The sequence below is a fragment of the Felis catus genome, chromosome A3, assembly GCF_018350175.1.
Source record: "Felis catus isolate Fca126 chromosome A3, F.catus_Fca126_mat1.0, whole genome shotgun sequence".
NCBI lineage: Eukaryota > Metazoa > Chordata > Mammalia > Carnivora > Felidae > Felis > Felis catus.
Genome location: NC_058370.1, coordinates 122,118,800 through 122,129,341, shown reverse-complemented (window position 1 = coordinate 122,129,341; position 10,542 = coordinate 122,118,800). Strand labels below are relative to the sequence as shown.

The 10,542-nt window shown below is 41.0% G+C and overlaps 1 protein-coding gene across 2 annotated transcripts in view; it reads right to left on the bottom strand.

Moving 5' to 3' along the window:
• LOC123384588 overlaps positions 1-10,542 on the bottom strand; it is a 170,603-nt gene that overhangs the window by 143,701 nt on the left and 16,360 nt on the right. The window lies entirely within an intron of this gene.

Below are 10,542 nucleotides of genomic sequence, written 5' to 3'. Positions count from 1 at the left end.
TGATTCAGCATCAGCACTCTTGGAATACAGGAAAGGTCTGTTTCTTCATGGGGTCCTTTCCTAGAGACCCTAATCTTGCAATCTCTTGCAAAAACAATACTTCCTGTGGTCCTCAACACTCCCTCAGTAATCAGCATCTTGCAGTCTACCCCACCCCTAGGCCCCCTCACCTCTCCAGGGGGTCCCTGTGGACAGCTGGATCCTGTGCAGACCTCCTCTTCAGAACTTCCTCTGCTCTGTGGGAAATTCACATTGTAGGTCTGGTCACACCCTGGAAGGGTAGGCCATTCCCAAGGCACTTTTGATTCTTTCCTCTCTGTTGTCTCTGCCCAAGCTGGCCAAGAGTCTGGTTGCTGGGTCAACCAAAGGCCAGAAAATACAGGTAAACTTCCTGAGTAGCCCCCTTGATTACAGGGGAAGCATCCACCCCTCCTTCCTACTTGGGATGTGTGGGGAACAAATCACTGTGTATTGACAACTTTCCCCAGAGGCACTCTTAATCCTGGCCTTCTATCTTCCACCTCTTTTCCTTTATACCCTGGAGCTTGGTGATGAGCTAATACTGACAGAAGAGTTTGGGGTTACCTCTTTTTTTTTTTAATTTTTTAATGTTTATTTATTTCTGAGACAGAGAGAGACAAAGCATTAGTGGGGGAGGGGCAAAGAGAGAGGGAGACACAGAATCCGAAGCAGGCTCCAGGCTCCGAGCTGTCAGCACAGAGCCCAACACAGGGCTTGAACTCACAAACCGTAAGATCATGCCCTGAGCCGAAGTCGGTTGCTCAACTGACTGAGCCACCCAGGAACCCGGGGTTACCTCTTTTTAAAGCACTTTATAGATGTCTACCCTATCAGTTTAAAATGTGAGGGTACTTGGCACACATTTTTATTGGATGTGAGGCATTGGCTGAAATTCCAAACAGCCAAAAAATCTTATTCTCATCCTGATACGTGACTATAAATCACTGACATATAGAGGTTCAAAAAACCTTAGAGATAACACATTTCCCTCCACCCATATTGTATATTAGAAAACTAAGACCTCTCCCCTGCCTCTTATATCTCCTGTAGATGGAATACCGAAAGCCGGAAAAGACTGAACTGCACCTGGCATAAAATGTCTACTCCTTAGCTGCTCAGCCAATGTCTCCCAGGATCTGAAGAGAAGGGGCCTTTGAATAGAAAAGGCCTCAAGGCAGCTGGAGCATGTAAACCTATGTATTGATGAGGATAGGTTTAGCTTTGCTGCAGTAACAAACAATCCCTGAAATCCAATGGCTTAACAACACAATATAAGTTCATTTCTCACTCACTCCAAGTTCTACGTGAGTTGGTAGTTCTCCTGACCAACTTTCCTCCAAGCAGTGGTTCTGGGATCCAGGCTGCTCCTCTCCTTTGGTTCTACCTTATCACAGATTTGAGATTGCCTTTCAAGATTATTCACAAGCCAAGCCAGCAGATGGGTGAAAGGGAGCCTAGGAAATCACATGATTATTTAACCACCTTAGTCCCACATCTCATTGGCCAGAACTCATCACAGGGTGAACCTACATCAAGTGAGGGCAGAAAAACAGACAAGTCTACAGAAATCACAGTAGGACCAAGTCTGTACCATTTACTAACTGTCCATTTTGTTGTATGGACAAAGGCATTTTCCCTCTCTATTCTGGTACTAAAGTCTACCTGTTATTATCTAAAGCTTTACCTCTCTCCACACAGTGATTTAATAAGGAAGAGGAACTTATATTCTTAATCAGAGGAAGTATGGTATTGAGATTAAGAGCACAGGCTCTGGAGTCAGAATGCCAGGGTTTGAATCCAGGTTCTGCCACTTGTTAGCTAAGTGACTTGGAATAAGTCACTAAGCTCTCTCATCTGTAACACAGAGATAATAACTACCTACCTGGAAGGGTTGTTGCAAAGATTCAATAAGCTAATATGCCTATGGGACTCAGAATAGTGCCTGGCTCATGGCAATCCCTATAAAGATGTTTGCTGTTAACATTACGGTTATTATAATTCTCCAAACCCAACTCTCTGCCCTGTTTAATTACAGTTGCTCTTGGCTCTACATAATTCCCCATTAGCAGACAGCACCTTGCTGAAAGATGCCAGAGCACTGTAGCTCATTGCTTTAGGGAAGAGGACAGATCCTACCGTCTGCAAAGCTTCCAGGTTATTTTTCCAAATCAATTTTCTAGGACCAGGCATGGTCAGAATAAAGCCTTCATAGTCACATTCCAGGGTGGTAGAAATGCTCCATGCTTCAATAGCTCAACGGCCTCACACCAGCTTGCAGTAGCCTCCAGCTCTCCAAAGAAGGAACTATGTCCTAAGGGTGAAAAGTTATTTAGTTTCTCTGCCTGACATTCTAGCTCCTGGCCTTCTAGAAACAGAGAAGGCTGTTGTCACAGTGCCAAGACGTGACAAATGATGTGGAGGGAATGTTATGATACAGCCATCCATCCACTGTCAGAGGCCAGGACCACAAGGGGACGGAAATGAACGAGGAAACTGTTAATTGTATAGCTCTAAAGCTTTCCCAGAGAAACTTCAGAGGGAAGTATGTTTTGCCCTCACCCAGAAAGGCAGAATATGCTTAAAGCCGTTGGGGGACATGTCATCAGCTAATCAGAAGACAGGCAGAGCTGGGGGGAAGGAAACAGAGACAGTAAAATGAGCAAGACAGGAATATTACAGAAAGAATCGTTGCAAAAGCAAGTGTCTGTTATTCTTGGAGAGAGAACAAAGGTTACTCTTTACGAGACCCTGGGTAAGTCCCTTAATATTCAGAGTTGCCAGAATATGTAAAATGAAGATGATGATATCTCATATCTTACAGGCAGGGGGTTATTCTTTAAGACCTTCCGGAATCTAAGACTACATGAATCTTTCAGCCTGTGATGTCCTGCTCTCCAATTCTCTTTGCCTTTGGAGTAGACCTGTTTCTTTGATAAATATGAAATGGAGATTTCTGGTCCTAGATTTAGTCTCATTCATAGAGATGTAAGTGATATGGAGAAAAAAGTATTCATATAACAAAATTCCTCTGGACAAATCACCTCCTCTTCTCGGAGAATGGGTTCTACCATCACACACAAATGTATGCCATGCCAAGAGGTTTGAGTGTGTAGGCTGGATCTTTCTGAAAGACCTATTACATGTCACATAGCCTAGATGCTTTCATTCTCTGCGATCATTCTCTATGATCCACAATAAAGACTCTATTGAAAGGATTAGTGTTAGTACTTTGTCTTTAACATGGAGACCACAGAATCCACATCAAAACAACAGTATGGAATTTCTTCCTCTGCCCAAAATGGAATAAGAGGAACCAAATTTACCCTCCTACACAAAACAAAACAAAATGAGCAAACAAGAAAGCAACATATATGAAGCAATGGATTTTAAGAAAATTCAGTACATCAAGGAACAATCCCTGAAAGAGGAAGAACAAATGAGAAGAACCTTATGAATGTCCCAGTTACTGCCTTGAGAGATTCTCTAAGTCATAACCTGAAGAGAGGCACATAGGCAGAGACCAGCACATAGCCTGAGCCAAGCAGGTGGAGTTGAAAGTCCAAGGAACCCAGACTTTACTATTATAAAAATTTTTACCAAATGTGAGATAATATAATATCACTTGAAAGTAGATTATGATAGCCTAAAGATGCATTCTATAATTCCTAAAGAAGCCATTAGAATAACTAAACAAAGAGTTATAGCTATAAGTCAACCAACAAAGGAGACAAAATAGAAAAAAACGTAACTGTTCTATTAATCCAAAATAAGGTAGAAAAAGAGGGAAAAGAGAACTCAAAAGAGATAGAATAGAAAACAAATAGCAAGATGATAGATTTAAATCCACTCATATCAATTGTCATATTATTTTTTTAAATAATTTATTGTCAAGTTAGCTAACATACAGCATATACAGTGTAGTCTTAGCTTCAGGAGTAGATTCCCATGATTTATCACTTGAATACAACACCCAGTGCTCATCCCAACAAGTGCCCTTCTCAATGCCCATCTCCCATTTTCCCCACGCTGCAACCCCCCACCCCCATCAATACTCAGTGTGTTCTCTGTATTTAAGAGTCTCTTATGGTTTGCCTCCTTCTGGGTTTGTAACTTATTTTTCCTTCCCTTCTCCTATGGTCTTCTGTTAAGTTTCCCAAAATCTACATATGAATGAAAACATGTGATATCTGTTTTTTTTCTGGCTGACTTATTTCACTCAGCATAATACCCTCCAGTTTCATCAAATGGCAAGATTTCATTCTTTTTCATCGCTGAGTACTATTCCATATATATATACCACATCTTCTTTATCCATTCATCAGTTGATAGACATTTGAGATCTTTCCATAATTTGGCTATTGTTGATAGTACTGCTATAAACATTGGGGTACATGTGCCTCTATGCATCAGCACCCCTCTATCCTTTGGATAAATTCCTGGTAGTGCCATTGCTGGCCGATAGTGTAATTCTATTTTTAATTTTTTTGAAGAACCCCCATACTGTTTTCCAGAGTGGCTGCATTCCCAGTTTGCATTCCCACCAACGGTGCAAGAGAGTTCCCCTTTCTCCACATCCTTGCCAACATCTGTTGCTTCCTGAGTTGCTAATTTTAGCCACTCTGACTGGTGTGAGGTGGTATCTCAATGTGGGCTTCATTTGTATTTCCCTGATGATGAGTGATGTTGAGCATCTTTTCACGTGTCTATTAGCCATATGGATGTCTTCTTTGGAAAAGTTTCTATTCATGTCTTCTGCCCATTTCTTCACTGGATTATTTGTTTTTCAGGTGTTGAGTTTGGTAAGTTCTTTATAGATTTTTGATGCTAACCTTTCATCCAATATGTCATTTGCAAATATCTTCTCCCAATCTGTTGGTTGCCTTTTGGTTTGTTGATTGTTTCCTTTGCTTTGCATAAGATTTTTACCTTGATGATGTCCCAATAGTTCATTTTTGCTTTTAGTTCTGTTGCCTTCAGAGACCTGTCAAAAGACCCCTAATAGCCAAAGTAATGTTGAAAAAGAAAGCTGGAGGTATCACAATCCTCGACTTTAGCCAGTACTACAAAGCTGTAATCATCAAGACAGTATGGTATTGGCACAGAAACAGACACATAGGCCAATAGAATAGAATAGAGAACCCAGAAATGGACCCACAAATGTACAGCCAACCAATCTCAACAAAGCAAGAAAGAGTATCCAATGCAAAAAAAGACAGTGTCTTTATCAAATGGTGCTGGGAGAACTGGACAGCAACAAGCAGAAGAATGAAATTAGACCACTTTACTACACCATACACAAAAATAAATTCAAAATGGATGAAAGACCTAAATGAGAGACAGGAAACCATCAAAATCCTAAAGGAGAAAACAGACAACAACCTCTTTGACCTTGGCCACAGCAACTTCTTACTTGACATGTCTCAACAGTCATATTAAATATAAATGATCTAAACACTCCAACTGAAAGGCAGAGATGACCAAAACCAGGCAAATAAAGTACAAAAAACAAAACTACATACCAATATCTCACATTAATTTGGACATAAAACTCCTCAACAAAATATTAGCAAATCAAATCCAATGATGTATAAAAAGAATTATGTTCCATGACTAAATGGGATTTATTCCAAGTATGCAAGACTGGCTCAACATTCAAAAATCAATCAGTAACTTATATCAACATGGTAATGTTGAAAAATCATATGATAATTTCAAATGATGCAGAAAAAAAAATGTTTGCAAAGTCCAATATCCATTCACAATAAAAACTCTCTGCAAATTAGGAAGTGAGGGGAGTTATTTCAACTTGATAAAGAGTATCTACCAAAAAAAGCCACAGCTAACATCATATTTATGGTAAAAGACTGAGTGTCAGAGATGGAGGACAGATTGGTGGTTGTTAGGGATTAAAAATAGGAGCAGGGTGGAGCAGAGGAAGGAGAAACATCAAAGATCTTTGTGTTGATTGAACTTTCTACCTCTTGACTGGGGAACACACACATACACACACACACACACACACACACACACACACACACACACACACATACAAGCAAAACAGTAAATCTGAACAAGTCTGTTGGATTGTATTGATGTCAATATTCTGGTTTTGATATTGTACTGTAGTTTGCAAGATGTCTTCAAAGGAAATTGAGCAAAGGGAGCACAGGATTTCTCTATATTATTTCTTATAACTGCACATGAATCTATAATTATCTCAAAGTAAAAGTCTTGTATAAGGCAAGGATTTTCAGATTGTATAAAAAATATAAGACCAAACTTGTGCTGCCTATATGAAAAATATTTTAAATATAAAAACACAAATGGTTAAATGTAAAATAATGGAATATATATATATATATAATGCACATTTACACATGTATGTGTGTAATCATATAAATGCTAATATTAATAAAAAGAAAGATGGGATGGCTATATTAATAGCTTATGAAGTAGATTTCAGAGCACTGAATATTATCGAAGTCAGAGAAAGTCATGACATAATGATAGAGGGGTCAATTCACCAGAGTCACAGAACAATCCTACATGTTTATGCAATGTATAACAGAGCTTCAAAATACATGAAACAGTAGCATATAGAACTTCAAGGAGAAATAAACAAGCCCACAATTCTACTCAGAGTTTTCAACATTTATCTCCCCAAAATTGATAGAACAAGTACAAAAAGGAATCAGGAAGAATATAGAATACTTGAACAATGTTATCAAATGTACATGCAAAATCTGTACACAGATATTTATAACAGCTTTATTTATAAGAGCAAAAACTAGAAAAACCCAAATGTCCATCAATTGGTAATAGAGAAACAAATGATGGGTTATCCATACAATGCAACACGACTCGGCAATAAAAGAACTAGTTACACACACAAAACATAGATGACTATCAACATGATTATGCTTTGTGGGAAAAGCCAGTCAAACAGTATTTAGTGTCAGATTTCATTTATATAAAATACTCAGGCACCTGGGTGGCTCAGTCGGTTAAGCATCTGACTTCGGCTCAGGTCATGATCTCACAGTTCATGGGTTCGAGCCCCACATCGGACTCTATACTGACAGCTCAGAGCCTGGATCCTGTTTCAGATTCTGTGTCTCCTTCTCTCTCTGCCCCTCTCCTGCTTGTTCTCTCTCTCTCTCTCTCTCTCTCTCTCTCTCTCTCTCTCTGTCTCTCTCTCTCTCTCAAAAATAAATAAACATTAAAAAATTTTATATAAAATATTCACAAATGCAAATCTATCACCGCAGCAGATCACCAGTTACCAGGGGATGGGGAGCAGACACTGGCGGGAGTGAGGGTTTACAAAGGGACTCCAGGGATATTTTGTGGATGATAGATAGTTCATTATCTTGACTACGGGCATAGTTTCAGGAGTGCACATATCAGTCAAGCCTTATCAAATTGTATAAATATGTAAAGTTTATTACATATTAATTATACCCCAGGAAAGCTGTTAAAAACACAGTGGGAGCAGCACCCATCAAAGGTCACCAACCATTGTCCCCAGCAGTGATCCTGAGACTAGGAACCCTGTCATCAGAATCCTTTCTTTACCTGCCTAGGCCTGGGCGCAAGAAGCCTCAGTGAACACACTATCATTTCATTGATGAACCTCCCACTGAGAGATCACTCTCATGAGGCTACTCTTCACTCCGTGGTGACATGTGATTAATTTTGTAAAAGAGTATCTTCTGTGCCTTTGGCCTTTGCCTCTGCCAGGGACCACCGTGTTTCCTATCAGAGCATGCTCCGGGAAAGGTCCTGTGTGCTTGCTCATGTTAGAACTTCTGCAGCTGACTGTAGTACAGAGTTTCACTGCAGAAAACCAGAGACCAAGGGCTTCTTTGGTCCACTCTGTGCTTCACATACCCCAGGGGTCCAGCAGCCTTTGCAGAGAAGCCATGTGCTGCCCTGTCATCATCACAGCCTCAGAACATAAGACAAGGTCTAGTGCCCAGTAACTCCTTGCCCCGATTAGTAAGCCAAGGCCAGGGAGGTCATGTAGGCAGTTCTGGGTCACCAGCTGAAGCTTCCTTCTTCATTCTTACTTTCTTTGTGTTTGGGGCTTTTCTCGAGTGATGAGAGCATAAGGTAAATAGAAAAGACAGACCTCTCACCACCACCCCCATCCCTTCACTAGACTGAAAAAGAGTCACCTTAAGTTCTGAATGCTCTGCTACAGATGTTCCATGCTTTAATTTCCCATCATTTGGTTAAAAGTAATTTCTTCAGCACCTCACACTCCAATCAGCTGGTTTAAAAAAAAAAAAGTCAATAGGCTGACAGCCTCAGAAGTGGATAAAGATATTAGCAGGAGGCCTGCTGGTTCCAACAAGCAGCAGACAAATAATGATCGATAGTTTTTATCTCCTAATGACTGGATGGCGATCAGGTAGCCTCCAGCTAAGAACTTCATTGACAAGTCCAGTGTTGCTTCAAGGAGAGAGGGGAAACCAATTTTTATGAGACCTGAGGAGAAGTATACCCTTCAGAAACACCTGGATCCCAGTCATTATGATCCTAGCAGCTGATGTGATCTGAATTCTCTCTGTACTTTGTAATCACCAAGTTCTTCTCCCAAATTGCCCCCATCCTCCATCCCTATAGTCTCCACTAAGGCCAGGAATCAGCTCCAATATGTGTGAGAGCAGACAAGAGAGCCCTGGTCCGTGAAAATTATTTACATCCTATCATGCCCTCCCTGGAGGTCTTTAAAGGAGTCTTGAACACCATTCACATATTTCAAACTCTGCAGTGAGGACTGAGTGTCTTTCGTTAGTGTCCTCTTAATGTGTCCCTCTACAGAAACGTTATTTCTTCTTGGTAAACACATCTCCCTCGTGCATCAGCCAAGACATGGAATGTGTTGTTCTCCACTCATCTTCCATTCAGTATTTCTTTTCTTCCTTGACATTGCCAAATTGACCGCCCAACCACCCTCCCCCACTACCAAAATATTCACTGAAAAGTTCTACCAGAGGGCGTTATGATGAACTCCACCTCACTATGATATCTTCCCTCTCTGCCATTCCCCATTTCCTGACACAAACTCTCAGTGCCATCTCACTCAGGGACCGCACTTTGGTGGGGCTGGTGCTCTCCCCCATAGGATGAATTGTCCCATCACTTCCCCAACAGGAGTCAGGAAAATGTCTTCTGGGCAGCAGAGGCACCGGGTTGACCTGCTTGTGAGAGCATGGATCACACGTGTATGCCACATTGTTCAGCAAAGCATTTCCCAAAGGGTGCCCAATGGAATCCTGATTTTTCCAAAATGGTATTAGGTTTCTCTTCAAGAATTTTCATGGCCAAATAAGCATGGTCAGTGTGGAATTAAAGTTAAAAATATTACTTTGCTACTGAAAACCTCACAGCCTTCCATATGGCCAGATTAAAAGTTCTCCCCAAGAAGGAGGCATTTTATACATCACTTGCAAATAATATGATCATGGAGCCCTTTGCTGACAGAGTCTCTCACAGAATTACTGCATTCATGAAGCATGCTTTGTGCAACATTTCCCTAAAAGAGTCAGCATCCAGGTTCACGTAGGTCCCTGAATGAGAATCTATTCTTGCATATCCCCAGTTTAGCAAATCACATCACGGATTTTCTTGGCCTAGTCATAACGTGTTCCTAGCACACCATGTCAGTCTGTGCTTTAAAAAAAATAAAAACAGGGGTGCCTGGGTGGCTCAGTCAGTTGAGCATCCCACTTCAGCTCAGGTCATGATCTCGCGGTTTGTGAGTTCATGCCCCGTGCCTGGCTCTGTGCTAACAGCTCAGAGCCTGGAACCTGCTTCGAATTCTGTGTCTCCTTCTCTCTCTGCCCCTCCCCCACTCATGCTCTGTCTCAGTCTCTCAAATATAAACATTAAAATAAATAAATAAATAAATAAATAAATAAATAAATAAAATTAAAATAAAAAAATAAAAATAAAAGTGGAAACTACTGGCAAGCATTGAAATCAAAATTATCCCACAAGATCACCACATAAACACCTTCCAGCAACAAGCCAAAAAGCACAAAACAGAATTATATCTAAAAATCAAACTACACCTCTACCACCTGTTCAGCAATCAATACACCATTACCCTGTCTGCAGAAGTGGTTTGCAAGTAACCATTCCCAGGCTGCCCAAGGAGGCAGAATTGCAGAACTGCTTGAATTGCTTAGCAGCCCAGAGTAGAAACTCAGGATGGTGGACACGTGCCTGGGAGAAGCGTGGATGGCACCACCCAGGCTATGAGCAAATGTAATCACAGCATTCAATTAGCCCTTGAAGCCAGCCCCGGAGCCACGGGAGCTGGGAACAAGACAGCAAACTCTCATCCATCACAAATTACAGCATTGCCTGTTCCTTTGTAGAAGCAGTCTAGCCAAACAAATGACCAACACCTATCAAAGAGGCGGCAACAGACTAACAAGGTATCTGAACTATTAGGGGACAGTGCTAAAGGAAACAGAAGAAATTGGCCCAAAGGAGAAACCTCTGAATGTA